Here is a 9526-nt window from a genome sequence, read left to right on the forward strand (position 1 = left end):
CCAGCAATATATGAGAATTTTGATTTTTTCACATCCTCTCCAACACTTGTTATCTTATTGTTGTCTTATTGTTTATAGTCAGTCTAGTGGGTGTGAAGTGATATTGTGGTTTTGATTTGCATTTTCCTAGTAACAATGGTGTTCAGCATTTTTAATGTGCTTATTGGTCATATCTTCTTTAGAGAAGTGTCTATTCAAAGTATTTTGCCCATTTTTTAATTGGATTACCTTTTAATATTGGATTGGAAGAGTTCTTCTGGATATGTCACTTATTAGATATCTGACTTATTTCTTCCCTTTTGTGGGTTGTCTTTCACTTTCCCTGCCCGTGTCTTTTGATGTGTAAAAGTTTGTAATTGGGGATTATGTTTAAATTACTGGGTTGTTTTTCTTTTCTCACTTGTGTTTTGGATGTTGTGTCTAAGAAATCATTGCCTAACACAAGATCACAAAGATTCACTCATATGTTTTCTTCTAAGAGATTTAGTAAATTTTTAGTAAAGATTTTAGTAAATTTTTGTGTATGGTGTTAGGTAGGGAAACAAATTAATTTTTTGCAGATGGATATTCAATTGCCCCAGCACCATCTGTTGAAAATAGAATTTTTTTCCCGTTGAATTTTCTTGACACCTTTGTCAAAAATCAATTGACTGAAAATGAAAGGAGTTATTTCTGGGCTTTCAATTATATTCCATTGACCAATACATCTGTCCTTATGCTAGTACCATACTCTCTGTATTACCTTATCTTTGTAGTAAGTTTTGAAATTAGCGTAAGTCTTTCAATCCTGTTCTTTCTCAGAATGGTTTTGGTTATTCTGTGTCTTTTGCATTTCCATAGGAATTTTAGGATCAGCTTGTCAATTTCTGCAGAAAAGCCAGCTGGGATTTTGACAGGCATTGTGTTGAACCTGTAAGAATTTGGGGAGTATTGCCACGTTAATAATATTTAGTCTTCTGATCCATAAATGTGGGATGCCTTTCCATCTACTTAAGTCTTTTAATTTCTTTCAGCAATGTTTTGAAGTTCTTAGTATACACACCTTGCTTTTGTTAAATTTATTCCTAATAGTTTATTCTTTTTGATGCTGTTGTGAATGAAATAATTTTCTTAATTTTATTTTCACACTCTTCATTGCCAGTGTATATAAATACAATTGATTTTTGTATGTTTATTTTGTGAACTTCCTGAACTCATTTATTAATTCTAGGGGTTTTTTTAAGTGGATTCCTTCAGATTTTCTATATATAAGATCATGTCATTTGTGAATAAGATAGTTTTACTTCCTGCTTTCTAATCTGAATACTTTTATAGATTCATTGCCTAATTGCCCTGGCTAGAACCTTAGTATGTGCTGAATAGACTAATAAACATTACCATCTTTATCTTGTTCTCAGTCTTAGGGGGATAATATTCAATCTTTCACCATTAAATATGTTAGCTGTAGGATTTTCACAGATTTTTTTATCATGTTGGTGAAGTTCCCTCCTATTTCTTATTTGTTGAGAGTTTCCTTTTCATGAGTGGATAGATATTGTTTGTAATTCTTATTTACCTATAAGGAAACTAGCATTCTGGTGATATGACTCCAAGGACCAAGCTCTTAATCATTGTGCTATCTCTATAGCACCATCTTCCATTTAATTTTCACTCTACCCCCGCCTCTGAATTCTTTTAGCTCACCTTGTTAATGCTGGTGTTCTCCAGGATTTTCAGCCCTTCCTCTGGTTATTCTATCCTAAAGTGAGAGTATGGTTTCAATCATTCACTTGTAAGCTGATGACTACAAAATCTGTATCTCCTACCCTCACAGAGCTCTAGTATATCTTAAAGCTTCCAAGACTCTTCCACTTAGATATGTAAAGAACTTCCCAATCCATCATGTCCTAACGTGCCCCATTACCCCCACTCTACTCAAGTGGGCTCCTCTTTCCAGCCTAAAACCTGGTATGATCCTATAGGCTTCCTGGTCCTTGGTCCCTCCTCTCACTTTTTCTAATCAATTGCCAAGTTCTGCCTATTTTAACCACCAGAGCAGTCTGGTGGTCTTTGCAATCCATTCTTTTCTCTTCATCTCCACTGCTACTATCTTGTTCCTGTTTCCAGTCTTGTTCACCCTTAAATTCACACACCACATTACCAACAGAATGATTTCTCTGAATTACAGCTACTCTGACACTTAAATTCTTCAGAGATTTCTTATCACCCAGCACAGCAAGCAAGGCCATTCTTCCAAATATTAAAATCATTAAATGCCCATTAAGATGTCAATTTTAATAGCTGCATGATACTTTCATCATTTGGAGACATTATAAATTATATTACCTTCCTCAAGGATCTAGAAGTAGAAATACCATTTGACCCAGCCATCCCATTACTGGGTATATACCCAAAGGATTGTAAATCATGTGGCCATAAAGACACATGCACATGTATGTTTATTGTGGCCACTATTTACAATAGCAAAGACTTGGAACCAACCCAAATGTCCATCAATGATAGACTGGATTAAGAAAATGTGGCATATATACACCATGGAATACTATGCAGCCATAAAAAAGGATGAGTTCATGTCCTTTGTAGGAAGGGACATGGATGAAGCTGGAAACCATCATTCTCAGCAAACTATCGTAGGGACAAAAAACCAAACACCACATGTTCTCACTCATAGGCGGGAAATGAACAATGAGAACACTTGGACACAGGAAGGGGAACATCACACACACCAGGGCCTGTTGTGGGGTGGAGGGAGGCGGGAGGGATAGCATTAGGAGATAAACCTAATGTAAATGACGAGTTAATGGGTGCAGCACACCAACATGGCACACGTATACATATGTAACAAACCTGCACGTTGTGCACATGTACCCTAGAACTTAAAGTATAACAATAAAAAAATTATATCAACAGATCTATTTCTACTTTCCTTTGCCTGTCTTGTTGATTCATGCCTCAGTGCTTTTTGTTTATTCTGTTGTCTTTGAGAGATTTTTTTCTCCTTCGACAACATCCCCTCTATTCCTTTACACCCTGAAAAGCCTGGCTGACTAGACCCTCCTTTTTGAAACCTTCCTCTAACTCTTTCAGAGCTAATTATGCCTTCCTCTGTATTTTTTTCAGAACATTGCAGAAGCCTATAATATTTCATGTATTATCCTATATTATAATTATTTGTTGTTGTTTTACTCTCACTCTAAGTTCGAGTTCAGCATTTATACTAGATTTATATAGAGTAGTCTCACAATATCCAGCATACAGAAAATACTCAAAAAATATTTGTTGAACTCACCTAAATTTTGCTTTATCTATAAACTTCCTTGCTTTTAATAGATCATTTTCTAATTTGTCAAAATTTAAATGCATTTTAAAGAGAACATACTTAAGAAATAATATTTTTTAAATGACAAAGTAATATATGTTTATTTTAGATTGCATGAAATACATAAGTTTGAGGTGGGGATTCTTTTGCAAGTGATTTTTCAAAGGAGCATGCTCAGAAGAAACTGGAATTCAGTGAAGGGAGCAGAATAGGAAAGGGGAGAAACTAAGCAAAGATTTGGTCTGATCCCATGGGGAGCTCTGGAGGGAAATTGCACTACAGAGCTTCTCCTGCCTTGAGACAAGCAATGGGGACTTTTGTACCTAACCCGCCTCACACATCTGTCCATTGTTGGCTTCCATGGTTGGCATAACGCACAAAGGGGAGAAAGAGAAATGCAACTTTCAGGGCCCACCAGGAAAGGAGGCCCCAGATAGCTCAGGGAAATGCTCCTGAGAAGGGTGCAGCCAGTCAAAAGGAAGGAACCTGAAACCTCAGGTCTGGGCAGGGCATCAACAGCACCTGCCAGAGCAGGGTAAAGTGCTCATAGACAGAGGTCTTAGGGGTGAGTTGAAAGCAGGTGAGAGATTTATTCCACTACTGGTTCATTCACTTCATCTGCTGTGTCACACACTGTGCTAGTCACACACTGATGACAAACAAGGCAGACAGTACTCCTGGGCTTTGCTCCTGAGCTTTCTTCTGGCCATAGACATGGGGCTGTAGGGAGTTAGGAACTAACCAAAGAGATGCATCAACAAGATCACCAGTGGATGGCGAGCCAGAGAGGAACCCAAGAGGCAAGGGAAAGCTTGTGAGCCATTGTCTGAAAGATCTGGAGTCTGAGTGGTTGAGCTCCTTCTGGTTTCAGCTCTTGAAGGTGTGAAGAATGATTCTCTGGAAGCTATCCAGTCTTTGTTCAATACCATCCTGAAAAAAGTTGACTCAGATACCAGTGCCCAATTTACCCTCCTTTCTGGCTGAGTTGGATGAGCAGTAGCCTTGTCAAAGCCTCTGGATCAAAGTCCTGGAAAGAAAGAAGCACCACCTTTTTAAGGCTGTCAAAAAGAAAATAATCTGGAATTGGCTCCAAGACCTTCAAAATTTATTGCACAACTGGCACCATAGGAGGGTGAACATAAACAATGCTCCTCCTTCTGAAAAATAAGGAATGTATGAACAAGGTCAACCATAAAAGGCACATGGACCACAACATCTAACTGAAGTAGCTGGATCTGTCTACAAACCAGTGATGTGTCACTGTGAATATTTGGAGCTGGTGAGATGACCAGATCCCCAGAGCCACTGGACACCGAGAGTCCTACTCCAGGCTCTGGAGGCCAATCTGCCCTCAGTGTTTACGGAACCCTCAGGTTGGGTGGTCTCCCAGTTTCCAGAGATATCCTTACAATAAATCCCAATTGCTGAAGGTAACCCTTTGAGAGGGTCTCTGTGGCCCTGAGAGATCCTGAGTGATACACAGGCTCTAAATGTGTAGAGGTCTGCAGACAACAGGTCAGGGAGGGCTGGAAGCAGAGTGAGCCACTACATTCCCACTTTTGACTTTTTTTCACTCCAGCCTGCCCTTCTCATTCCTGCCAAAATTACAGATTGCACCAACCCAGAGGTAAGCCCTGAATTAAGGATTTGGGTCTCCATCCAATTTCAAAGTGCAATCACTGAAACAGGTACTTCCATCAGTACCACTTGGTTCTCCATGAAGCAGGACAGTTCCTTCTGCTCCCCAAGCCCAGCTCCACTTGGTTCCAGTCTGCCAGAACTCAAGACATGGGTCACCATCTCTTCCCTTTCAACTCCCAGGTTCTGTCAAGCATGGCCCTGATGGAAAGCCACGGTAGTGGAGTGGGAGTTGTCTCTTTTAACTAGTTGTTTTCAGGAGCATGTTTGAACTTACATCTTAAAAAACTCCAAAATATTTATTTTAGAAAGCAGGTTCCATGTCCCAAAGACTGTGGCAAGTGGGAACTTAAGGTCCCTTGAAATCATCCAACTGTGGAAGTGGTGATTTAGAGCTAAAGCAAAGATCTAAATTCTCCAGGCTGAAGTTTAGCTGAAAGAGGGCTTTGGTTCTCTCCCTCTATCCCTAAGCCTTCTTCCCAAGCCACCCCTAGACACCCTGTCCACAGAAGCCATGGTTTGTGATGGCACTTCGCTCCTGCATTCTGGGAGATGCCATTTCACAATGGTTGCTCCCTTTACACCTGTCACATGGCCCCCAATCAAACAAACTCCGGTGGACAGATTCACGCCAGCAACAGGTTCACAGCAGACCATGGAGGTATAGAGCACATGAATCTTCCATTTACTGAGAAAAAAAAGTGACAGAGAGTCTGGGGAAAGAGTACAGGTTCAAATAGGGACCCGCTCCCTGCTTTCTGTTCCCCTGCATGCAAGCCCCTCCCATCCATCCCCATTCCTTCCACCTGAGATCAGCGCTGAGCCCCCAAAGAAGTTCACTGAGTCTTTTGGAAATGTAACAAAAGTGAATACAATTGGTGCAGTTGCAATGAGGCCCCAGATGCCCAGGTTTGACATCCTCTGAATCACCCCCTCTCAAGTGTTACTGAGGGCTATGGGGATGTTTGCTTTCCACATACATGGCAGCATCTCATTCCTTGGCTTCTCTAGGAAAGCAGCCATTCCACATATAATATCTTTCCAGCTAATTGAAATCTGACAGCAGAGGTTTCAATATTTCCTTAAAAGGCTGGCAATGTGAAAACCATTTTATATACATTTCTTACTTATGATCTACTCCTTTGCCTTCATACAACTAAGCATTTTGAAAATGTCATAAGTTAACCTCTTCATGATGACTTGGGGTCATTATTATGAACACCCATTATTGTGTCAAGGTATCATTTTCTCTAGAAGGAAGAGACCATGTCTTAGGTGAAGAGGGATTGTTAGTCCACACTCCACCATTTTGTAAGCCCCCCACCATTTCGCAGACCTTGGTCAAAGTGAAATATTTCACGGTGGTTCGGGCCATGAGAAACATTCTGCCTAACCACCTGACCACAAGGCACAGGAACTTCCTTATCATACCCTGCTGGGCAAAGACCCAACTAAAGGAATATCCCTATCATATGTTGGGAGAAAGTCCAAGGAGTGTCACTGCACATCTTGTAGGATCAAAGGCCAAACTACCTCATCATAGGAACGTCTTATCAACATCTTCCCAGGCAGTAAACCATATTGCCCAGACCCCTTCCGCCTATACCAATAAGTACCCCGGCCTGTAAGCAGCAGTGGGCACTGGCATTAAGCTGATCCCCCACCTCGGCAGGTTTATGCTGGACATAAATGTCTGCATTTGCTGTAGAATTGCCCTCTCTCTCACTATGAGTCTTTCTTTAGCCCTCACCTTCCCTTCAAAACCTAACAGGGATGTCGTGTGCATTTGTGGGATTGGATTCCACTCATTTGTAACAAAGATCCTCATAAGTCATGGTAGTGGGTCTAGTTATGTTAAGCATGAAGTACTATCAAGTATCCTTTAACCTTACCATGAGAATCCAAAAGATGGAAGGCTTATTCTGTGCATATGACTGCTCTAGGCAAGAATGTGCACCAACCATCCCTGGAGGATAAAGATTATCATCATTACCATTGCAAGGCAATGATAGCTCCTTACAGTTCACATCACTTTTTTCCAGTTGCTCTCCTTCTTAATTATTAAAAGCCCTGGGCACAATGGCCCATGCCTGTAATCTTAATGCTTTGGGAGACTAAGGCAGCAGGATCACTTAAGTCCAGGAGCTCATAGCAAGAGCCCCATCTCCACAAACAATAAAAAAGTTAGCCAGGCATGATGGCACTTGCCCGTAGTTCCAGTTACTCAGGAGGCTGAAGCAGGAGGATTGCTTGAGCCCAGGAGTTTGAGGCTTCAGTGAACTAGGATCATACCACTACACTATAGCCTGGATGACAGAGCAAAACTCTCTCTAAAATAAATAATTTTCTAAAAAATGTCCTTCAAGATAGGTGTGACTCTCTCTAGAGCATAGCTGAAAAGATTAAATGGCTTGTCCTAGAGCACAGAGCTCAGCAGAGCTGAGAACAAAATTTAAATCCAGTGTTTTTCCCTCTATGCAGCAGCAAGCCTCCACTAGAGTTTTATGAAGGTCCAACTTGTTGACAACAGGGAGAAAAAAAAATCTAATGTTCCTTGATATTTTAACCTAACAAACAATCATCAACCCAGAAAAAAACCTTCCAAAAGTCTAAGACATATACATGTGCTTGCCTGTATGTATAGACATTCACCCATCAGCCATAACCTTAAATCTGAAGTCAAGAGCCAGAAAAAAAAAAAATCTCAGGGTAACATTATTATTGCTTCAGTCATGAAGTCTCACTTCCAGGACCAGTTATGACTTAGGTTTACGTCTCCATCCTTCCAGATGTCTCCAAAACCCTGAATCCTAGGGCTTTTCTTCTGCTGATTTCACTCTTTCTACACACATTTCTCACCACTCACCGCCTGCCAAAAGGGAGTGATCCCTAAACATGTGCAGTGATTTATGCTTTCCATGTCTTTTCCATCTGCCTACAGTTATGCTACAAGATCTATGGGGAAAGGACTAACCAGGTCTGCCTAATCAATACATTTGCATGACTTAAACTGATTTCTACCACTTTCAGCCTGAAGTGAAAGTGTTTTTTAACGCTGGATGGAGGCAGGGGACTGTTGACCCTTGCACAGCCTCTTGTTGGCTTCAGTCTGCCCCCACCAGCAGCTCCTCATGGGAAACGCAAATAAAGCAGAAAACGGGGTTTCTGATGAGAAAAGAACTTTTATCTGAAGAAAGAGAGTCCTTTTCAATTATCAGGTCCAGAGAGACATCAAAAGGAGACAGTAATTACTTTCTACTCTCCCCACTTCGAGCTACTTGTTCATCTCTTGAAATTACTTACTAATGCCACCAGTAGCTCTTAAATTAACCTAATAATGCCTCACTGGACACTATAACCCACATCCTATTGTTTAACAATGTACAGCTAATCACTAATTGTCATTTGGGATCCCTATTGACTCTAACAGGGAGGGCATCATGTCCAAGAAGCTGAAGAAGAGACAGTGAAGGATAGGGTTTATTAAGGAGGACTCTCATACAGAGATGATCCTGTGGCAGCAGGCTGGATGGGAGAGCTGCTATCATTTATAAAAAGCATGCAGTTTACATAGCATTTTCAATTAGTTCCCTCCACCTAGAAACCTCCAGTTAACCCCAAACAAAGGACCTTGATCCCCTGTATGACCTGCTTTCCAAGGGGTGGGCAGGGGGTTCAGATGTACTTCATAGAAAAAGAGTGAATCTCCTGGTTGGTCACTCCCAATTCCTTAGCTCAGGAATCCAAATCAACACTCTTCTTAGAACACAGGGTCACTCTCAGGGAATGCTTAAGTTATTACTGTCTGGTGCACTTGCCATACACTAGTCAATATGTCAGCCATTAAGAATTCCTGATAACTGTGTACCAGCCTGCTCCTTGTCCCGCTCTCGCCCTCTTTTTTTCTTTAAAAACCTGCTTGTAACAAAGGCTGGAGAGAGCACATAGCCAAGGTTCCTTGGATCTGAGTCTTCCAGGCAGCTGTCCTCACTCTGGCTCAAGTAAATTAAGTTAGATTTTGTGCCTTGCCTCTTGCTTTTAGGTTGACACTGATGCGAATAAATGACCCATGCTCCTTCACTGTCTGCAGCTTGGACTCCACATGAGAGGGTTTCCTAAGAGAGGAAGGAGGCTGCCTCAGACGGAGGAGGAACTCACGTCTGCCGAGGACACAGTTATGTCCAGTGAGGTCAGGGGACGGCTGTTGGCAGCTTCCATTAATTCTACTGGGGCAGGGAAGTGGCAACTGGCCGTTATTGGAGCTGAGGATGCTGGAATCGATTGTAAAGTGAACAGCTGCCCCTTAGATTGTAAGCCTACCTTAAGGAAACAGAACTACAGGGAGAGAGGAAAGAGCAGATTTTCACAAGACTCCTTGTTAGGCTTTGGTTCCCATATCCTTCCCCACAGCTTCAGCCTAAGTGTCCAGCAGCCCACCTGCTCACCTTTTCCCAACTCCCCAAAGGTAGAGGCTCCTGCTGGTAAAGAAACAGTTGAGAAGTGGGAAAGATAAAGGTTACAAACACTGCCCCAGATAATCCACAAAAAGCTTTGCTGGAATCAGGTTAT

General features: G+C 41.5%; 1 long non-coding RNA gene across 1 annotated transcript in view; it reads right to left on the minus strand.

Moving 5' to 3' along the window:
* Positions 1 to 9205, minus strand: part of LOC144333230 (uncharacterized) — a 64704-nt gene extending 55499 nt beyond the window's left edge. Inside the window, exons 1-2 of the long non-coding RNA XR_013401740.1 lie at positions 9116 to 9205; positions 1684 to 1738 (exon numbers count right to left, since the gene is read on the minus strand). This is a non-coding gene — a long non-coding RNA (uncharacterized LOC144333230). The remainder of the gene's footprint in view (positions 1 to 1683; positions 1739 to 9115) is intronic.
* Positions 9206 to 9526: the final 321 nt, after the last annotated feature.

Source organism: Macaca mulatta, chromosome 11 (assembly GCF_049350105.2).
Source record: "Macaca mulatta isolate MMU2019108-1 chromosome 11, T2T-MMU8v2.0, whole genome shotgun sequence".
Classification (NCBI taxonomy): domain Eukaryota; kingdom Metazoa; phylum Chordata; class Mammalia; order Primates; family Cercopithecidae; genus Macaca; species Macaca mulatta.